This window comes from Canis lupus, chromosome 2, assembly GCF_011100685.1.
Source record: "Canis lupus familiaris isolate Mischka breed German Shepherd chromosome 2, alternate assembly UU_Cfam_GSD_1.0, whole genome shotgun sequence".
Lineage (NCBI taxonomy): Eukaryota > Metazoa > Chordata > Mammalia > Carnivora > Canidae > Canis > Canis lupus.
Genome location: NC_049223.1, coordinates 34,027,280 through 34,039,834, shown reverse-complemented (window position 1 = coordinate 34,039,834; position 12,555 = coordinate 34,027,280). Strand labels below are relative to the sequence as shown.

Below are 12,555 nucleotides of genomic sequence, written 5' to 3'. Positions count from 1 at the left end.
AGGGACCTAGGAGGCCACTGTGAGCCAGCTCTGGCTGGGCGGCAGCTGCCAACACCCCACTGCCCCCCGGAACCTCCCAGGAGGACCTTCCGGAGGCCTCCCACTCGCCTCAGCCGATAAAACAGCATCTGCCACCCCCGCGGCGGAGCTCAGGACAGGGCGGAGGGCACCATGAGGCCCCTGGGGAAGGCTTTGAAATCTGGACTCTGGCCCGGCCCCTCCTGGCAGCCCTGGCCTCCCACCACAGGCCCAGCCTTAGAGCATGGTGGGGGGTGCGTTCCAGCCCTCCCGCAGTGTGAGGGGCACACCCGCCCAGCTGCCAGGCCTGGGACATCTCCACTTGGACTGGCCGGGAGACTTTGTTTGCCCTCGACTATGCTCCTTCCTGCTTGCCTTGCCTCCCTCCCAGGAGACCAGTGGAGGAAACACTTCCTGAGAATGGCTGGGATTTTCCGCTGGACATTGCCTTGCTGGCAGGCTCCTTATCTCTCTCCACCTCATCCCTTCTCCCAGAGCCGCCCCTTCAGCCAAATCACAGTTCCACCCTTGTCTGCAGCCACCGAGACCCCTTTCCTGCCCCACTGCTCTGCTCTTTCCTGGGCATCCCTAGTACCTCCATCAGCCAGCACATATCCAGGAAGAGTCAAAACTGTAAGAGACCTCAAGGAATAACACTCTCCATTTTGCAGATGGGTATACTGAGGTCAAGAGAGAGCCCAGTGACCTAGGTGCTGCTCTTCCTTTTACTACCACCACGCTTTCTGCCCCAGGAACCAATTCAGCACCCCCAGAGTGCTGGAGGCATTAGGGTAACTCCCAGCAGAATTGCTCAGTACTTTGAGTCCAAATGCCCAGCTGGCTATCCCCAGACCAGTCTCCCAACATTCTCAAAGCCTCACAGTGAGTCTGCAAAGAACCCCAAATATATCGTCTCTGTGACACTAGGTTTTGGGGTAGAGCCTCCTCTCCCCATTGCACAGATGGGGCTGCTGAGGCCCCCAGGGGAGGGGGGAGCTGCAGGCGGCCATGAATCAGAGGGGGAGCTGGGAAGCCGCCCGGCCCTGCCGGCTGTCGCTGGAAGCAACAGCCGGCATTTCCTCCTCACACTGGTGCCTCGGGAAGCGTGGGCAGCAGGCGGGTGGGCAGCGGGTGGGTGGGCACCGCCGTGAGGACCCCTTCTGTGCTTACAGGCCAGTCACATCCCCTTGCTCCCTGACTGGGCCCACAGAGCCCATTCCCCATGCCAGCCAGATCTCCAAAGCAGGGTAGACCAGAGGCAGAACTGCATTTCTGTCTCAGATATATACTCATGTCACTTGAGGGCACCACAGGGAAGTCCCTCCTCTCAGATCCTCAATGTCCCCTAGCGTCAAACAAGATTGAAACATGACCATTCACGCTTCCTTTACAGTAAAACTCATGGTTCTGTGATTCTAGAATCCCAACACGACAAGAATCCTGAAAAGAATCTCTCAGTTCCAAGCATTCTGATTCTAAATTCCTGTGACTAAAAATTCTAGGCCACCAAGATCTTAACATTCCCAGGAAGGAAGGGGGCCAAAGCCCACTCTCACCTGGAGCTATGGGCCAAACTAAACCAATTCCCCATCTAGCTTTGGAGAAGGTGGGTCAGGTAGGAGGAGGGCCTGCCTGGGTCTCTCCCATCAGGGTCAACAGGAACTAGATAATGAGGTTGGGGGGAGCCTATGGGCCTGGCAGTAGAGCTGGTCTAGTTCTGGAGGGCAGACCACCTCTTCGTGGCACACACAGCCACTGGATGCTGCCCATGTCAGGAAGACCAGCTCTTGCCAGAACAAGAGCAGGTCGCTAGGGGTTTGTGACCCTACACCTCCACCCCGCAGCTCAGAGGGAGGATGGGCGTCAGGTCAGGCTGGTCTCCCTGCTTCTCAGGTTCCAAGCCAAGCTCCACGCTTCATCTTCTTGCCTTCACCACCCACTGCTTCCTCTTTCCCACCACAGCTCCTTACCTCTCCAGCTCCCAGGCCAACCCACAGCAGGCCAGCTGACAGCCAGCCAGGACAAAGGCTCCCAAGCCCATTTGAGAGATGGAAAAACTGAGGCCCTGGGAGAAGACAGGACCTGCTTAAGGGCTAGGCCTGAGCAGCCTATTAGCCTCTGGCCACATCTCTCAGCCCCGCCCCCACCTCACTTAAGGGAACCCTCTACAGGCACAATGCATCCCCACTTACCAGTCTGACCACCTGCACAAGTACATCTACCCACTGTCCCTGGAGAGCACTCATTCCCACAGAATCTTCTGGTCATTCATTAATTCATTCTTTCATTCATCCGACTGGCCAGTCAGCCCACCCCACCTACCACATGCCTGGCCTCTTGCCAGGGACATGAGGGCCTCAAGGAGGAGAGAGCAAGGCTTCTAGTCGGCAAGCACAGGGGAGTGCCAACCTTGGCTGTTCTCATGGTGCTCACAGCCAGTCAAGGGCTCTACCAGGGCCCAATCCCACATGGCAAGTCCTGGGGCAAGTCACAGACTCTCCAGCCTCAGTTTCCTCATCTATATTCGGGGATGCTAATAGCATCCAACCACTGGGCTAACTAGGGGGATGAAGGAAAGTAAAGGCTAGAAAGCCACTAACATAGAGCTTGCCCCAGAGTAGGGGCTTAGGATGTTAGCCATTGCCATCATCATTTTGACAACATATTATTATTATTATTATGGCAATAATTGGAGGATAGCAATTGATTAGAGCAGCGGCTAAAGCTCTTCAAACACTCAGTTGGTGCCAGACATTGGGGTACAGGAAGGAATCATTGCCACATCCCATCGCAAGGCTGGCAAGGAGTGGGCTCACAAAACCCTATATGCATCTGATGAATGAGGAAATCAATGACAGGAGGCATGGCCATGTACCATGGACGGTACAATCCAGCATGTGTTCACATGTGTGGCACATGTATGTCTAAGCATGTATATGTGCACACCTATGTTGGTGTGAGGAACCACGGGGTCCAGCAGATGGCAATTACATGGAAGGGGGTGACTGGTGCAGGAAACGCAGCTGCACAAAGCTGCCCCTGGCCCCCAATTCACCCTGTCCCTGCCAGCAGAGCTGAGCTCCGAGCTGAGGGGACTTTGGCAAGAACAGGCACCAGGCCTGGCGGGGAGAGCTCCAGATAGATGCTTTGCATAGTTCTGGCCACCAGATTACAGGCCTGGGCTAGGCCTCTGGGTGGGGGTCTGGGGCTGCCAGGTGCTGCCCTACGGGAATCAGACCCCTGCGTCTGCAGCCTGCGCTCCTAACGGCATGGCACATTGCTGTTCCCGCCAGCAGGCCAGGCAAGTCCAAGGAGGTCAGGAGAGGCCACAGGAAGGGAGGGCGTCGTGGGCTCGAGGGCTCCATGGGGTCGGCTGGACAGAGTGGGGATGGTGGGTATAGGGCTCCCCCGGGGCCACCAGGCAGGCCTGGCTCTGCCCCGCTGGGGCAGGCAGCCGGGCGGGAGTAAATATAGCGCGGGGCGTCCCAGCCACATTCCTGGGAGGCCGCCTGCCCGCCCCTGTGCCTGGAGCGCAGCGGCCTGGACTCAGAACTGCCACTGCCTTCTTCCCAAACAAACAGAAAAATAAATAAAACCAGCTCTCACGCCCAGCACAGCCAGGGGGAGGGGGCAGGAAGAGGTGGACAGGGTAGCAGGCAGGCGGACCAGTTGCCACGGTTTCTGTTCCGCTGAGGAGGAGCAGGCCAACAAAGGAGGAAAATGGAGGAAAGGGCAAGAAGATAGTCAGAGATGTCAGAAAAGGGGAGAGAAGGCGTAGGAGAGATGGAAGGTGGGACAAGCAGAGGGGCGGGGGAGACAGGTCAGGAGGTTACTGAGAAGGTGTTAGGGCCCTCAGCCTCTTGGGGTCAGTAATTCAGCAATTCAGCGACAGGGATGGCCCAAGGGGGGCAGCAGACAGACAAAGGGGATGAGGACAGGGGGCTGGCTTGACGGCCCGTGAAATATTAAAGAGCCTAGACCACTGAGTGACAGAGGTCACAGAAATAAGGAGACTGGCCAGGGAACTACCGAGACCCTGCAGCAGAGGGCTCCTCACTCCCCACCCCCACCTCATCCCTCTCCACCACCTCCAGCAGAGCCCTCTCCCCAACTCTCCTGGTGTAGCTCCTTTCCGTCTTACCCTCCAAAGGGAACAGGTTGAGGGTGGGAGGGGCCATAGGATTAGCGATGGCATGGCACTTCTATGGGTCCCTCTTCCTGGCTGATCTGTGTGCAGTTGGCCTTCCTGAGCTGCCAGCTACCCTAGCAAGAAGGCCAGGAGGCCTGTCAGCACAGCCGCTGCCACGGATGCCTCCTGGGGAAGGAGGGGGTAGACATCCAGCTTCCCCTTTACAGAAAAAAATCAGCCAAGCCACCACTTTCCACAGAGACCAGCGGGGAGGGAAGTCCATGCCTCACAGCTCAGCTGAGCCAGCGAGTAAACCAGCAAGCCAGCCAGGCAGCAGGTCATCCCCTAGCCCTTCTACCCCACCCAGGCCCCATTACTGGCCTCATGACCTTGGCCAGTCCCCTTATCCCTGAGCCTCTGTCTTTGCCAGCCCTCACACCAGCCTAGGCTTGGTGTGAGGAAAGGAAAAAGAGGGCAAGAAGTATGTTGAAAACCCGCTAGGGCGGGCAGCTGGGGCCAAGCGTCTGCATGTGGGTAACCCTTCCGTGGGTCCTATGAAGTCAGGCCTATTATCAGTCCCATTTTACAGATGGGGAAGAGAAACCCAGAGAGGCAAAGTGATGTGCCCAACACCACACACCTGGTAATGAGCAGAATGGAGACAGAGATGCCAAGTGTGAGTCACATCTTCTTTTCTTCCTTTCCTTGAGGGGGACATGAAGTCCTAGTCACCACCAAAGCCAACTTCTAGTACATGCTGTGGGTCAGCCACTGGTGCTGCGCACTAAACAACCATCCCTGTGTCCACCCGAAAATGGCCTTTGTGAGGCAAGCACTCTTATTATCCCATCTCAGGGATAAGGAAACTGAGGGTCAGAGAGGCAATTCACCCAAAGATCATATATGCAGCTAGACAGTGGCATGGTCAGGATTTGGAGCCAGGTCTGGCTCCAGAGCCAGTGCTCTAACACACTTGTCTAGGTAAGGTCAAGGGAGGCAGTTAAGACGATACAGTAGAGAAGAGCTCAGTGGTCCTACTGACCCCCAGAACATACGCCATTAAAAGTTCAAAAACAAGGTTACAACTGCTGTGCCAGGGGGTGGCCACCAACTCCTCTGGAAATAGGGCATACGCAGAGCCTGTGGGGACTCCGGGTGAGGACACTGCCTGGGGGCCTGGCATAGAGGGATCCCTGGTCTACCCAGAGCCCAAGTACCAAACAACACAAGCCCCTCCCCCAGCATGAGGATACTGAGGCTAGTCCACAGGGAGCCACCAGAAGTCTGCCCTGTTGGCTCCCAGGGGTTCCAACCAACACCCCAAGGCCAGAGTGCCAGCAACTAATCACACCCCTGTAAGAGCCCCCAGTGCTGGCGGAAGGGGGGCAGGATCCCCTCCCTCTCTCCCAGGCCCTGTGAGCCCAGAGGGAGGCCAGCATCAGAGGCAGGAAATGAAGAAGAATTTGCGATCTAATTGAGCTGGTGGGGGATTAGGCGGCAGAATGCAATTACAGGGGCTGGAGCAGGGCCAGGGGCACTGACACCCCAAGATGTGGCCTGGCCCAGGTAACTGGGCCTAGCCAGTCTCTGGCAAAAGACACCCTACCGTGAAGGGAAGGTCAGATAAGCAAGGATTGGAGCCAGACGGCTCTTTGGGACACAGAGGACTATAAGGGTTCCAGCTCCATGTCACACCCAGAAGCAAGAAGTTTTCCTGGGATTCTTCCCCAGGGAACAGCCCTGTGGACTCTCATGCAGGGAGGCAGACAGAACACACGTAGAACATACACACTCACAGGCTCTGCTCACGTGTGTACACACATGTTCATGCTCCCGGGAAAGCGCCACATACCCATGCTTACTTGTATGGGGACAGACTCCCAACCTGCAGACACACAGCTCTGGCCCTTTGCTGCCACCAGCTCCACCAAAGGGGGGGAAAACAAAACAGAACAAAAAAAATACACCCATGACCTTAAAATCCTTTTATTCCCATAATCACAGGCTGCCATCGCCGTGGATACGCGCTGTCACCCCGGCCCCAGCCTGTCTCCCTCCACAGCTTCCAAAACTCCCAGCAGGCAGGCAGACGGGGAGGCTGCCCAGTTACTGCCAGGGAGGGCAGAGGAGGGGAAGGACGGGGTGGGAGAGGTTCAATGCTATACACACACACACACACACACACACACACTCTCTCTCTCTCTCTCTCTCTCTCTCTCTGGGCCTCAACCAGAGAGGGAGAGACTCAGAAAGACAGCCGGGCAGACAGATAAAGAGAAAGGAACGGTCACAGACCACTCACTGCCCACACAGCTCAGATATGCCCACTCCCAGATTCGCACACCACTTTCCCAATTCAGACACACTACTCAGGGAGTCAAGACTCTCCCAGATTTACAAGAATATACAAATAACACACATATACACAAATCACACGCACACGTTCCAAAATTCTAGCATACACAACTCAGAATATGCACATTCCCAGATTCACAAGGATAAATCCAACTTTCAGATATACACTCAGATTCACACACAAGTACAGATGCAATGCAGATCACACAACTCCTAGATCCACAGATATACAAGCCTTGATGCACAAATATACACACATGCAGACTCCCACCCCGCCCCCTCAAGACAGACAGACAAACAGACACATATTCAACACACAGATTCATAGATACCACATGCCCTGAGTCATAAGCACACACACCACCTAGCTTCCCACATCCCAGACCAACAGACTAGACCCATACAGCCTCATCTAGCAGCTGACACTGCCTTGGGCTTTAGTGGGCAGGTGGACTGGTTGGGGGGATTCCTGGGTCTTTGAGGGGGCCAGCCCTTTCTCATTGCCTGTAGCCTGGGAGGTGGGCTCAGAGTTGGGGGGAATGAAGGGGAAAGTAAGAGAAAGGGAAAAAAAAAAAAAACTTGAGTGGGATATTCTTGTTGGGCAGTAGCGCGTGAGTAACTGGGGAGGCTTTTTGTGGTCTGGTGAGTTCCAGCTATGAGTGAGAGTTTAACTATTAATACACTTAATCAAGGACACTTCACACACACAGGCACACATATACAGGCTAAGACAGCACCAGGTGGTGGGGATCAGGGAGGGAGAGCACCAGAATAAAGGGGGGGGAAAGCCCCAATTCGGGTCCCAGGGGGTGAGGAAAGAGGGAGGAGCTTCTGCTCTGGGCCTGCCTCCAGAGTAGGGGCAGAGTCAGTGATTCATTTTAGCAGCTCCAGAAAGGTGGCACTGGACACACAGTAGGTGCTCAAAAATACATACTGGGGCAATGAATGAATAAGTTATTTACATACGGGATGCCTGGGTGGCTCAGTGGTTAAGCAGCTGCCTTTGGCTCGGGGCGTGATCCCGGAGTTCTAGGATCAAGTCCCATATCGGGCTCCCTGTATGGAGCCTGCTTCTCCCTCTGCCTATGTCTTTGCCTCTCTCTCTCTGTCTCTCATGAATAAATAAATAATAAATAAATAAATAAATAAATAAATAAATAAATAAATAAATAAATAAATAAATAAATCTTTTAAAAAAAAAGGTGGGGGGAACCCCTGGGTGGCTCAGCTGTTCAGGGCATGATCCTAGAGTCCCACATCAGGCTCCCTGCATGGAGCGTGCTTCTCCCTCTGCCCGTGTCTCTGCCTCTCTCTCTCTCTCTCTCTCTCATGAATAAATAAAATCTTTTAAAAAAATAAACAAATTAAGTTATTTACATACAAAGAACAGACAGTAATAATAAGAGTAGTAACAATAAGTGAGCCCTGCCCCATTGCTGACCAGTAAGGCCATGCACCATGACTTGGGGAGTTAGCTCTGCCTTAATGGTCACCCCACCAAACAGGGGGCAGGCCTGAGTCTGGCTCATCCGGTACACCCTCTCATTCCTCCACCCTATCTTGCATCCTAAATCAGCTGATCTCAGCCCAGCCACATCCTTACCCCCTAAAGAGACCCCCATTTCCATTCTACTCTTCCATAAATAATCAGGTGGGGCCCTAAAGAAGGTGGGGTATTTAATTCACACAGACTTGGTTCTTTAACCAGATACAACCCTGCCTGCCACACTCCTATCAGCCTCAGATCCGTATTTGCCAAATGGGTAGAAGGCAGGGAAAAAGGGGAAAGGCATTAAGACTTGGGGCTCACAGTGGGAACCCATGGAACAGAGGCCTGGGCTGGCCAGGGCCCTGGATGCAGAATCCTCCCCTCCTTCTCCCTTCCCCCAGCCTGCCCAGCCCAGCCGGGTGGACATTCCAGGCCTCACGTGATAAAGACGAGGCCGCTGGCCCACGGGTAAGTCAACAGGCTCTGTCGGAGGAGAGATAGGAGGCCCAGGCCAGGGTCACCTGCTGAGCCGGGAAAACAGCCGGCCCAAATACACACATAAATAAGGCACCAACGGACAGCCAGACAAGGGTCTGTCTTCAGCAGAGGAACCTCTGCCCCCACCTTTTTTTTTTTTCTTCTGCCCCCACCTTGAAAAGGGAGGTGGCTTGGGACCAGGAGCCACAAGGCTGGCTAGGGGCTTCCCTGGGAGAGCCCCAACTCAGGCCAAGATGAGGTGGGGGTGCTCCTACCAACCTCCCCAGGGCTGACCCAGAACTCTAGAGGCCAACCTTTCCTCAGCTGTTCCCACTCCTTCCCAGGACAAAAATCACCCCCCCCCCCTTCCCAAGGAGAGAACGATTTCCGTTCTGGGAGGGGGGTGACAGCTGCAGAGCGGGCCACTACCCCCCCCCCCCCCCCCCCCCGCCCCAGCTCTTGCTTGAGTCTCATCCAGGGAAACTGCTAAATCAACACTACGCAGTAGTAGGTAGCACCGACTTCAGCTCCCCTCATCGCTCTCAAAAAGGGGCTTGGGAGGAGGCTTCGGGTACCAGTTCCTAGGCTGCCTGCGGCTGTTGGGGCCCAGAACTCGGGGTCTTTCGGGAGGGTCGCGTCACGCTTAGGCCACCACGGCCCGTAAAAAACGTCTAATTTAAATGCTCTTAGTTGCAAGGAAGAGCACCCCCGCCCCCGCGGGCCGGGGCAGCTGAGGTGGCGCCGGGCGTTCAAATAGCGCTCCAAGCCAGTCCGCGGCGCCCGCGCACGCAGCCCCCGCCAGGCGGCCCCAGCGGAAAACTTGAAAGGGACTCTGTTTGCCAGCCGCCCCGGGCGGCTCCGGCGGGGGAGAGGGCCGAACGGTCACACGAGCCCCCCTCCCCAGCGTTTCCTGAGCAAACGCGTGAGGGGGGGCTGGGCCCACCACAAACCCCGGGCTCCGAGCGGCGCCCGCTGCTCGGGGGAAGGCGGAGGTCAAGAGGCTGGCAGTGGGACCCCGGCTCCGCTCTCCCCCCAACCCGAAGATGCGACTCGAAGACCACCCAGGATCCGGGGGGCAAAGTAAGGCGCGGCTGCCAGCCCTTCGGACCCCCGCGTCAGGGGAAAAAGGAGGGCGTGGGTCTTTCCCGAGGAGTCTCTACGGAGCACCCCCGCCCCAAATCTGCGGCTGCCTCCTTGCAGCCCGTGGCACCAGCCCAACTCCGCGCACCCCTTCCGAGCGGGAAAAAAGAAAAAAGAAAAGCTATCTTGCTCCCTCATTGGTCGCTTCAGCTCTTCTGACAGGTCCCAGAGGCACCCCCCCTCCCCCATTTAAAAACTGGGGTCACTCACTTTCTGTCGATCCTACAAATAAACAAAGCCAGGCGCACCCCGCGCTCCCCGCCGGAAAGCAGCCCGTTCCGGGAGAGGACAACTTCCCCCAGCAAGAAAATTAACACATTCTTCTCGCGGCGGGTCAGCCCCTCGCTCTAGGGCAGCAAAGGGGAGGGAGGCTTGGGGCCGAACTTCGTGGGTGAATTTGGGGCCAGAGAGCGTCGAGGCAGGCGCCTGGGACACCCGCCTCCCACACTTGGCAGCTAGAGGAACACCCCCATCTCCCTCCTTGGCTCTGCACGCCTCTCGGCCACGCGGGGCTCGGAAGACAGCCCGAAAGGCTCCCCGAGGCTGGGGAGGACGGGAGGGGAGGCCGCGGGGAGCGGAGGTGGTGGTGGGGGTGAGACTTTGACGGAAAAAAAAAAAAAAAAAAAAAGGTCAAACTTGCTCAGCCCGCCAGGCACCCCGCGGGCAGCGGAGGCGAGGAACCCGAGGGGAAATGTAGAAGTGGCCGCCGCCCCCTCCAAGTGTGTGTGTGGGGGAGGACTCAGACACGCGTGGGCCAGGGCAGCAGCTACCGTAGCCCCAAAACACCGCGCTGCGGGGGTCTGCCGGGGGAGTGTGCGCCGCAGACCTCCAATCAGCCGCCCCCGCGGGCGGAGCGCCCGCCCGGCACCAAGAGGTGAGGACCCGGGCTCCCGCCGCCCCAGCGCCCTCAAGCTCGAGTGCTCGGGGAGGGGACGCTGCCCCGCAGGGAGAGCCTCGGCCCCAACGCACGGCGCCCAACCCGCAGTCCCCGACCCTAAAACCCCTCTTTTTGTCTGTACTCAGTGATCTGCGACCGCGCCGACTGCGGCTTGGGGAGGCTTGGGTACAGCAGCGGCCACCAAGCCATCCCCGGCGCCGGGGCTCCCAGGGTCCAGGGCTCCGTGGCTCCGGCTGCGGGCGCCCCCCGCCCCTCCCAGACACGGACCCCTCCTTCCCGGTCCCTGGCTCTCCGCACCTGAACTTCGGGGGAGCCCGCGCCGCCAAACTTTCCGCCGACTTGCAGCGAACTCCGGCCCCGGCCGCGCACCGGGCCCCGGGGGAGGAGAGGGAGGTAGGCGGGGAAGGGGAGGGGGCCGGCCTCGGGGGGGTCGGGGGAGGGCCGTGGCCCGACACCTACCGGCTCTCAGGAGTCCTCCGAGCCGCCACGGCCGCCGCCGCCGCGAGGCCGAGGGGGAGGGGTGGGGCGGGGAGCTGCGCTCCGCTCCGGGCACCACCGCCGCGGTGCGCTCCGCTCCAGCCGCGCCGCCTCCTTGCCCGGGTCCGGAGCCGGAGTCACGCCGCCGCGGCTGGCCCGAGGCGGGGAGGGGGGGGAGCCCGCAGCACCTGCCCCTCCTCCCCCTCCCCGCGGCCCAAATTAAAAAACAACAAAAAGCAACTAATCACCCCCGAGCGAAGCGCGGCGCGGCGGGCGGAGAGCGCAGCGTGAGGCGTCCGGACTCAGCAGGCGGCGCGCATGGCCGGGCGCGGGCTGGGCAGGGCTGGGACGCGGGCCCCGGCTTCGGGGGGCAAGGTTCGGCCGCTCCACTCGCTCGGCTCGGGCGCCTGCTCTCGCCGCCGCCGCCTCTGCCGCCGCCACCGCCGCCGCCTCTACATCGCCGCTCAGGCTCCGCCGCCTCTGCCGCCGCCGCCGCCGCGCGCCCGCCCGGGCAGGAGCTCTGAACGCTGCCCGGGGGCTGCCAGCAAAACCCGGACCGGACTCGGCGCTCCCTCCTCCCCCCCCCACCTCGGCTCCCCTCCCTCCTCCCTCCGCCTCCCTCCCAGCGCTGCTCTGGCCACTCGGACGCCGCAGGCTCTGAGGCCGGAGCCGCAGCCACTGCGCCTCGAGCTCCCCGCGCTCCGACGAGGTCGGCCCGGGCTCAGCTCCCCCAGCGCGCCCCGTCTTCGTCTCTTTTTTCCGCAACTTTACAAAAAATAAGAGGACCTTCCCCGTTTTGTGAGGGATGCGTGGGCTTGGCAGCCTACCTTACGGCGAAACCCGCCGTCTCTCTGCCCCTTCCCTTCCGCGGGCCGGAAGCGACAGGGACCGGGAGGGAGGGTTTGGCCGCGCCCCTCAGCTCAGGTGCGCGAAGGACCTGCAACTCCTAGCCTTGGGCACCTGGAGCGACGCTCGGTTCAAAGACCCCACCCTTCCCGAACGCTTTCCGGGACTCAGTGGGCTCTAGTGCTCCAGGAGAGAAGGGGCAGAGATACCTGCCCCCATTTTACAAATGAGAAAACCGATCTGAGACGGGACATTTTGTCTCCTACGCCCGCACCGGCCCAAGCCCTGACTCTTGGGGCTAAGGCAGCTACACTGTAGTTCCGTGAGACCGTGGCCTAGAGACTCGGCTCGGAGCCTGAAACAGTGCCTGGCACAGAGCAGCACTCAGTAGAAACTGATTGAAAGAGAACAAAAGCCCAGTGGGTACAGATTTGCGCCCGGATGTCCTTGCCCTCACTCACTATCCCCTCCATCTGCGCAGTTTGGGCTAATCCTAAAGCTGCAGATGTTTTCTCTTCACCTCAGGGACCCACAGAGCAAGCCCCGGGCTCATATAATCCCAAACTGCAGATAATCCCAAAGTGGGAAGTTTCTCTGATTCTGTGGAATCGGTAGGATGGGTTTATGTTTCCTCCAGGCAGAAGAAACAGACTGGAGACCCTAATGGGGGAGGAGCAGGGCGGCTGGGGAAGTCTGTCTAGGGTTAAATGTACAGTCCCAAATTGA

At 58.5% G+C, this 12,555-nt stretch overlaps 1 protein-coding gene and 1 long non-coding RNA gene across 4 annotated transcripts in view; one reads left to right on the top strand and one right to left on the bottom strand.

The window, feature by feature from the left end:
* CXXC5 (CXXC finger protein 5) overlaps positions 1-11,108 on the bottom strand; it is a 35,058-nt gene extending 23,950 nt beyond the window's left edge. Inside the window, exon 1 of one of the 3 annotated variants that reach the window (XM_038530303.1) lies at positions 10,966-11,108. The gene's annotated coding sequence lies outside the window, so the exon portion shown is untranslated. Of the gene's footprint in view, positions 1-4,787; positions 4,932-10,803; positions 10,892-10,965 lie in introns of those variants that run through there. The other 2 variants (XM_038530304.1, XM_038530300.1) reach the window with 2 other exon arrangements.
* On the top strand, positions 1,547-7,514 carry LOC119870187. Its single transcript, XR_005355411.1, has 3 exons — positions 1,547-1,624; positions 4,737-4,823; positions 6,152-7,514. It is a non-coding gene; the product is annotated as an uncharacterized LOC119870187 (long non-coding RNA).
* Positions 11,109-12,555: the final 1,447 nt, after the last annotated feature.